At 50.7% G+C, this 8,606-nt stretch overlaps 1 long non-coding RNA gene across 3 annotated transcripts; it reads right to left on the reverse strand.

Annotated features, from left to right (window-relative positions):
* Positions 1 to 3,217: 3,217 nt before the first annotated feature.
* Positions 3,218 to 8,271, reverse strand: LOC103877510. 3 transcript variants are annotated; one of them, XR_001894804.3, is made up of 5 exons: positions 7,375 to 8,271; positions 6,264 to 6,401; positions 5,961 to 6,056; positions 4,861 to 4,992; positions 3,218 to 4,387 (listed from the first exon to the last, which is right to left on the reverse strand). It is a non-coding gene; the product is annotated as an uncharacterized LOC103877510 (long non-coding RNA). The 3 variants fall into 3 exon arrangements; XR_001894806.3 differs by having other exon boundaries at positions 7,068 to 8,271; XR_637239.4 differs by lacking the exon at positions 7,375 to 8,271 and having other exon boundaries at positions 6,264 to 7,020.
* Positions 8,272 to 8,606: the final 335 nt, after the last annotated feature.

The following is an 8,606-nucleotide window of genomic DNA, read 5'->3' on the forward strand; positions in this document are numbered from 1 at the left end:
TAACCCCATGCCAAGTCTGCTCGGCCCCCAGCTGTATGGCTTGCCCTGGCAGAGGGTTTAAGACATGGAGACAGGCTGCTGAGCCGGTCCTTCTGGTCCCAATCCTGTCACTTGCCTGCTTTGTGACCTCTCTGAGCCTCGGTTTGCTCTTCTGTGACATGGGGACAGCAATAGCAACTTCTTCCCAGCGGTGTTGTGAGGATGAAAGGAGTGTGAAGTGTTTAGAAGGGTGACTGGTAAATGCTCTGTAACAGGTGCAGAGAATGTGACGAGACACAGCCCCTGCCCTCAGGAACTTCTGGTTTAGTGGGAAGGATCATCGCAGCTTGGGATGGTCTAAATCACAGCGAGGAAAAGAATAGGTGCCACCAGTGGGAGTGGCAGGGACAGCTACCCCAGCCCGCTGCGTTGGTTTCCACTTGAGTGATGCCTAAGCTAGTATGATTCTTTTTTTTTTAATCAGCTTTTATTTGGAATAAATTTAGATTTATAGAAAAGTTGCAAAGATAATACCGCGTTTGCATATACTGTGCCTAGCTTTCCTGAAGAACATGCCACTTCCCCAGAAATAAGACAAAGGCAATGGGATGGGGGTAGATGTGTATCATGTTAGCTGTTCTCAGGCAAGCTCCCTCTAGGCACGTCCCACAGAAAGGCAAACATTGTAAAATCTGGGCCAGGCACAGTGGCTCAAGCCTGTAATCCCAGCACTTGTGGGAGGCCAAGGTGGGTGAATCACCTGAGGTCAAGAGTTTGAGACCAGCCTGGCCAACATGGTGAAACCCCATCTCTACTAAAACTATAAAAATTAGCTGGGTGCGGTGGTGGGTGCCTGTAATCCCAGCCACACGGGAGGTTGAGGCAGAAGAATCGCTTGAACTCAGGAGGTGGAGGTTGCAGCGAGCAAAGACTGTGCCATTATACTCTAGCCTGGGCAACAAGAGCGAAACTCTATCTCAAAGAAAAAAAATAAAAACACATCATGAATTCAAGGCCACCTCCAGAGGGCCTAGCCTCCTACCTGGAGGGCTTGCGTGAGGGTTAGTCCACAAGCAAACTCAAGCAGGAAACACAGCATGGCCGTCTAGACTGGGGCTGAGCCCTGGCCCTCCAACCTCTGTGCTCATTCCTGAGCACAGAGGAGAGCTCTCTCTTTGGCTCACTGATTCTGTCTTGGCCTTTCCTCACCATGAAGTTGTAAGTGACAGAGGCCACAGGTATGGTGGGAAACGGTAATGGGGGTGACAAGGTCAGCTTTGGGCTTAGGTCTGCCCAAACCTCTATGTGGCTGACCCACTCGGGATTCCCGGATCTTCTCTTGGGCTTGGGACCAAAGCCATGGCTATGACTGCATTGCTGGCTTCATCTTTCCTGGCTGGCCAACCAGGGCAGGAGATCAGGGATCCTGTGCTCATTCATCCTTTCACTCAATACAGATACATAGAAGAGCAGCCCTGAGCCCGGCACTATGCCAGGCCCTAGGGGTACTGTGCTGGGCTCCTCACAAGGTTCCCTTCTCTAGACAGCCTACCTTCCACAAGAACTGCAAAAGGTGAAAAGATTTTTCTGGCCCTGTATAGTTTCCTATAACTGATGTAGTGGCTTAAAACAACAAAAATGTCTTATGTGGCAGTTCTAGAGGCCAGTTGTCCAAAATCAGTCTCATGGACTAAAGTCAAGGTGTTGATGGGGCTGGTTTCTTCTGGATGCTCACTTCCTTGCCTCTGCCAGCTTCCGAGGCTGTCTGCATTTCTTAGCTGGGGGCCTCCTTCTTTTACATTCAAAACAGCAGCGTAGCATCTCCCCTACTCTCTGACTTCTGCTTCTATCCTTACATCTTCCTTCTCTTTTATAAGGACCCTTGTGATTACAATGGATCCACCCAGGTAATCCAGGATAATCCCCCTATCATAACATTCTTAACTTAATCACATCTGTAAATTCCCCTTTGCCATATAAGGTAACATATTCACAGATTCTGGGAATTAGAACATGAGCATCTTTGGAGGGCCATCATCTAGTCTTCTGTAAACTTTTTTTTTTTTTTTTTTTTTGAGACAGGTCTTGCTCTTTCCCTCAGACTGGAGCGCAGTGGCTACATCACGGCTCACTGCAGTCTGGAACTTGTAGGCTCAAGTGATCCTTCTGCCCCAGCCTTCTGAGTAGCTGGGATTATAGGCATGAGCTGCCACGTCCAGTCAAAGCTCTTTCTTGAAGTAGTTAAGAGCCCAGGCTCTGAAGTCCACAGACTTGGGTTTGAATCCATGGCCCTGCCATTTTTTACTGTGTGACTTCCTATTACTTAATCCCTCTGTGCTTCAATTTCCTCGTCTGTAACATGAGGCTAATAGCTACCTGAAGGATTGATATGAGAATTAAACAAGTGATCACAGGGGTTCTAGCCAGAGGTCTTAGTTATTAATAACGAAAGTGGCCTTTGACTGCTTTAAGCAGAAAGGTAACAGCTCATCGTCTCTAGGAAGGCTGGTAATCCAGGGTCAGACAAAGCCAGAACAAGAGAGAAGTCGGCGGCCAGAACCACAATCCAAGCCATGCTATGGAACCCGCAGATGAGGCTTCCTGTTTGCCACCTGCAGCCCAAGGCACCCCACTCCTGTTGCTACCATTTGTGGCCTGGCCACTCTAGGATACTTGTAGCTGTGGAGCGGAACTTTCCATGGCTTCTGGCTGGAGTCCAGTTTTGGACAGGAGCGTCGGATTAGCTGGCTCTGGTCACATGTCCACTTCCTGGTTGCAAAGGCCCCAGGAGAGCGAGGATCTGGCTTTCTTCGCTTCTTGGTGGAAAGCTGACTCTTCTCTCCCTGCTCTCATCCTGGGATGGAGAATTCCCCAAACATAAAAAGGGGTTCAGCCCCCAAATCAAGCATTCACTCGATGCCAGCAATGATCATTATTAGTCCAGGCTCTCCGTTGAGAGTCGTGGTAAAATTGAACTCACACCCTGGAATTGGACAGGGAGGCAGAGTATGGGTTCTTGTCCAGCCTTGCTAGGATGTGGTCCTGTGCCACAGGCACTGTCACCTAGATGCCAGGCAAACACGGAGAAGGTCAGTAGTCCCTGAATACCTGTCCGGTTGGTGAGACCCTGCTTGGACCAGACAGCCTAGAGAGTTGAGTACTTCATCAGCTTTTGTTGGATGGAGGACAAAAATCAAAACAAAACAGAGTGAGAATGAGCGTGCAACAAGAAAAGGCATCCGAAAGATGTTTTTAATGTGCATCAGATTATGCAGCCAAGCCAGGGGCCTCTGCCTGGCTTCCCGGCGTGTTCCTGCCTGAAGACAACTTGATGATTTGAAGGGAGCCGCGATCAGATTGTATACCTGTCAACTGCCTCTCCACGCTCACTGGGGCACGGGGCTGTAATGAGGCCTGACACCTCAGGAATCTGGCAGGATGCAAAACAGCCGCAGAGGGCAGGGGGGAGGCAGGCGGGGCCTGCTCTGGCCACTTGGGCCTGCCTGGAATGTTCCAGAAGAGTACCGGAGGGGACCCAGGGGGTCCAGCTCCAGGTTCTTAGCCATTTGCTGGTAGGACAATGAGAAAAATCATATCAGCTCTCTGAACCTGTTTCCTCATCTATAAAATGGGTTTTACTCTCCCCTTAAAGGTTTATTGGGAAGATCCAAGAAAGTATATACAAAGTACCTAATATGGCAACGCAATAAATGATCACGATAAATATTATCATCATTGTCAACATCCTTGTCAACCCAGTCGATCTTTTCTGCTTGAATTGTCTGTTTCCGTGCTTTGGTTTCCACTATTCAAAAATTTGTTCACCATTATTAATTGGTTTGCTTTTGTGAGAACCTGCTGGGAGGATTTTTAGGCTAAGAGAGATTTTAGAGATGATTTTGACCAACTTATTCATCTTATTGTGGAGGAAATTAAGGCTCAGAGAAGAGAGGTTATTTACCCAAGGTTGAACTGCTTGGTGTTGGAGGAGTTTCAACAGCAACAATGCTGGAGAGGATATGGAAGTCCCTGGTGCCTGGGGCAGAGGGGTACAAGGAGTCCTGGGCTTGGTCATATTCCTGGAACTACTTCCATGACTCTAATCCCAGGCATGTTAGATAAATTCAGAGAAGAGACACAGACAAGGCGTCAACCTAATTATTCTGGAAAACACGGGTTGAGTGTCATCTCAGTCCTGGGAGGTCACTGATTAGGCAAAGTCAAGTGTCCTGAATCCTGGTGCCCTGGTAGAAAAAACTGACACTTTCACAGCTCATCCTAGTCACATTCTAGGAACTGCATATTGCAGGCCTGGAGAGAGAGAGGTGGTGAAGTCTTCTTGGAGGGTGGATGTGTTCATAGGAGCTGGTATTGGAGCTAACCTTCAAGTCAATCACAAGATGTGATTCTGGGGAAAGGGGTTTAAAAAAAAAATCACATCTGGTTAAGGCATAAGGAGGGGCTTTGTGAGGGAGATGGGACTGGCCCTATGCCTTGGAGAGGAATAGGATTTCTACAGACAGAAGAGGGTAGAAGGGCAAGCCTTGCAGCAGGCACAGCCTGACATTTCTGTGCAGGGAAGGGAGTCACTGCAAGCACTCCAGAGGAGGCCTGAGCGGAGCGCAACGCCATCATTATCACTGCCCAGCCAGAACCGGGCAGGAGGAAGCCCGAAGCAGCCCATGTGAGGGAGACACCACAGATGGAGGGCGGGTGCTGGGGCAGCCCCTCCTTCCCCTGGAGAGCCTGGATTCTGAGAGGCTGAAGTTGGCCATTTCTTGTTAGGTGTGGGCTCTAGCTCTCCAGAACAATGTTTACTAAAAGATGGAGCCAGGACCTGCCAGGGACATTGCACCCTAGTGAGTGGGGATTAGGGCTTACCCAGAGTCTCATCACTGATGTAATCATAAATCATTCACAGGAGACTATGCAGTTCCTGACTGTCAAGTTGGCTGCTGAGTTTCCATCATGTCCTTCCAAGGGAGGGTTTAGTTCTCCAGAGGAAGCAAGGCACTGGAGAAAGGTCAGAGTTTACAAACACACACATTTGGGTTGGAGTTCCCACTCTGCCCCATTCTAGCTCAGAGACCTTAAGCAAGTTACTTAATTTTCCTGAGCCTCAGTTTTCTCACCTATCAAGTAGGAATTATAACATATCCCCCATGGGGTCATTGTAGGATTAAATGAGATCACAGATGTAAGGTCAATGAAAAGAAGGAAAGGTATGTAACTTTGCCTGGAACATTCTAGGTGCTTTGCAAACACTCTCCTTTCCCCTCTTCATTGGCTGTGTCTGAAGCAAAGTCGTTGAGTTACAAGAATGACTTCAGGTGTGGCTAAGGCAAGACGCCAAACTAGACAAAACCACCAACATTTACGTCACTTCCAGGCACTCAGCTTGAGCTGGCTGTACAAGGGTTTCCCTGCCCTTTCCCAGCCAGCATTCCAGGCAGAAAACTTCTTGGAAAAGCCAGGTGTTTCAGAAGGGCACGATACTTGGGCCTGGAGTAAAATAAAATGGGCCACTGAGTTTTGGGCTACTAAATGTCAATTACTAGTGGCATCACCAGGCTGTGCACTGATGCTTCCCCCTCAGTGACTCTTGGTGACAGTGGAGCCCACACTCCATGCCCGTTTTGCCCTGCTTCTCCTGCTCCAGTTTCTCTCCTATGCCTCATCCCCAGGTGTGTCCTCTAGGTTGAGTATTGCCTGGAACCCCGCCTTCCCTCAGATGGCCTTTCCCCCTGGGGATGTGTGTGCTTTTTCTCTCCTCTGGACATGCATTCCTTCAATGGCTGCAGCTGGAACTAAAAGCTGTACATTTGCTTCTGTGTTGGGGTTTTATTGTTTAATTCTTTTGTGCATAGTTATTCCTTGGCAAATTTCTACCATGCCAGACTGCCCTTTACCAAGCCCCACACAGTCAAGAGAGGACCATCAACCTCTCTGGCACTGGTCCTACCTCGGTCCTGCCAACTTACCCATCAACACTTCCCAGGACACCCAAGCTCCAGCTCTGTGACAGCTGCATTCATCAGGTCTCTTGATTGCAGCTGATGGAAACCCAGTTGAATGCACTGAGTGTAGAATAGAATAGAATAGAATAGAATAGAATAGAATAGAATAGAATAAGAATGAGAATGGAATAAAATAAAAATTAGCTAATACAACTGGGAGGTATGGGGATGAAGACAGGACTAAATCCAGAGTTCAAAAATGCTAACAATCAATCATTTCTTCATGCCCTGCCCCCACCTCTAAATCTCTGCATGCCTCACTCTTACCTCCTGCAGGTGGGCTACTTTACAGGATAAAGAAAAGTCTGGATTCCAACTTCCAGCTTCCCAATCTATCAGCTGCAGAGGTACTGAAGCCAGCTTCCTGCTCCCAGTGTCCTTCTCAGAGAAGAACTCTGATTGGCCCTGTGGAGTCACATGTCCTTCCCTGACCCAATTTCTGGGGCCAGGAGGATGTTGGGATAATTATCCAGCCTGGGCCTGCCTGTACCTCCTCTGAGGCTCAGGGGCAGGGCAGCTTGTTACCAGAAGCATGGAGATGGGGAGCAAACTTATGCCCAATGGGAAGAATTGTTTCCATAGACCAGGAGAGGGCCAAGGAGTGGGAGGGAGGGAGTGCCCATCCTGTGGGGAGCAGAGGGCATCAGGGTGCCCTTGAGTTGGCCCAGGAGGGTTTGAACAAGAGCGGGAGGCTCCAAACTCTGGGCTATCCCAGGAGCTGAAAGGAGAGGCGAGGCGAGGGGAGGGGCCCAGTGGGAAGAAACAGAGCAAAGGAGAAGCTGCAGGTCCGTCTGCTGAGAGGAGTCCCAGTTGCTCCAGCAGAGAGGGGCCATGGGGCAGGAGCCCCGGTGGGAGGATGAGAGCCAGGAATTTAAGGAATGCCAAGGCTGCCCAGTGGGCACAGCTACCCCAAAGGCTGGTACCAGATGCCGACTGGGAGGCAGGGGACCCCTGCTGCTCCCCGGGTCTGCTCCTTATTTGCCCCTCCCACCCTGCCCCTCAGGGGCTCTGGCAAGAGCTCCTGCTGTTCAGAAGGTGGAGGATCTTATCCTGCCTGCACTGTTAACTCACTGTGTGCTCCTTGGCCATCTGCAGCCTCAGTTTCCCCACCAGTAAAGTGAAGAGGATAGAATAGAAGTGGCGTCAGCTCTACTTCTCTTCCCCAGCTCCTCCTCCCCATCGCCCCCAGGAATGAGGGCACCCCAGAAGGCCCTTGGAACCCAGGAATGTGCCCCAGGCCTCGGCCTTCCCTCAGCTCCTCCCTGAGGAAGCCAGGGAGCCGTTGGCAGGGGTGGCTCCAGGTCTCCTCCCTATCCCTCCCCTCCCCACCCCGTTCCTGCTTCCCCTCTCTTTCCTCTTCTGGCTGCAAAGCACATACAGATGTGGGGCTGTCGGCCACAATCAGGGCGTTCAGGTGAGGAATGGGGCCTGGCAGCCCTTGGCTTGTACTCGTTTGCCTGAGCGCAATTTCCCCGTAATTACACTTCCTAACTTTTCAGCATCTGTGAAAGATCATCTTCTGACACAGCGGAGTCAGGCTTGCACCGGCCAGGAGGCGCGGCCCTTCGCTCGGAATCATTTTCAACAGGCAGAGAAAACACATTCGTTCTTTCTTTCCGGCGTGAAGGACGTCCCCAGGAGGCAAGCTCAGAGGTGTCTTGGCGCCTGCCACCGGCATCCTCTCACGCATTCTGGCTCCCCACCCATCGCAGTGCCGCCGAGATAGTCACCCACTGGAATTACCACCCGCCTACTCTGTCAGTCACTCATGGTGACATTTATGAGGACACTCACACTATTGCCCCCCCCCACACACACACAACTGCTCCAGTCCCACCTCCTCACACCTTCACCAGCCACATTCCCTGAAGTCACCTGTCTACAGCCCACACCCACACCATCACCCTTTGTGACATGCACTGCTTTCTTCCTGTCACCCCAAGTGGTGCTGATGTCATCCTCCCACATTTGCCCCATGCCACACCCAACCCCACTGCCCTGCAGCCTGGTGTCCACACCAATGCCCTGGGTTCAGCAGAAGTTTTGTTCAGGGCGAGAGCAAGCAGAGCGCCTATGCGGCCCCTCCCAGGATCTTGGATGAAGACTTGCTTTAACAAGATGCAGGGGCCAGGAGGAGAAGCAGGGAGAACTACAGGCCTTAGAAACCCTGCGGAAGAAGGAGCCAGTAGGCACCTTGTAAATACATTAGAAATGTGGCCAGGGCCGGGCTCAAGCCTGTAATCCCAGCATTTTGGGAAGCTGAGATGGGCAGATTGCTTGAGGCCAGGAGTTCAGGACCAGTATGGGCAACATGGCGAAACCCCGTCTCTACAAAAAAATACAAAAAATTAGCCAGGCATGGTGACACCCACCTGTGGTCCCAGCTACTTGGGAGGCTGAGTCTAAGCCTGAGAAGTCAAGGGTGCAGTGAACCGAGATTGTGCCATGGCACTCCAGCTTGGACAGCAGAGTGAGGCTCTTGTGAGCAAGCAAGATGGAAGGAAGGATAGAAGGAAGGAAGGAAGGAAGGAAGGAAGGAAGGAAGGAAGGAAGGGAAGGACGGACAGACGGACAGAGGAAGAGAGAGAGAGAAAGAAGAAAGAAAGAAAG

The sequence above is a fragment of the Papio anubis genome, chromosome 12 (genome assembly GCF_008728515.1).
Source record: "Papio anubis isolate 15944 chromosome 12, Panubis1.0, whole genome shotgun sequence".
NCBI classification, from domain to species: domain Eukaryota; kingdom Metazoa; phylum Chordata; class Mammalia; order Primates; family Cercopithecidae; genus Papio; species Papio anubis.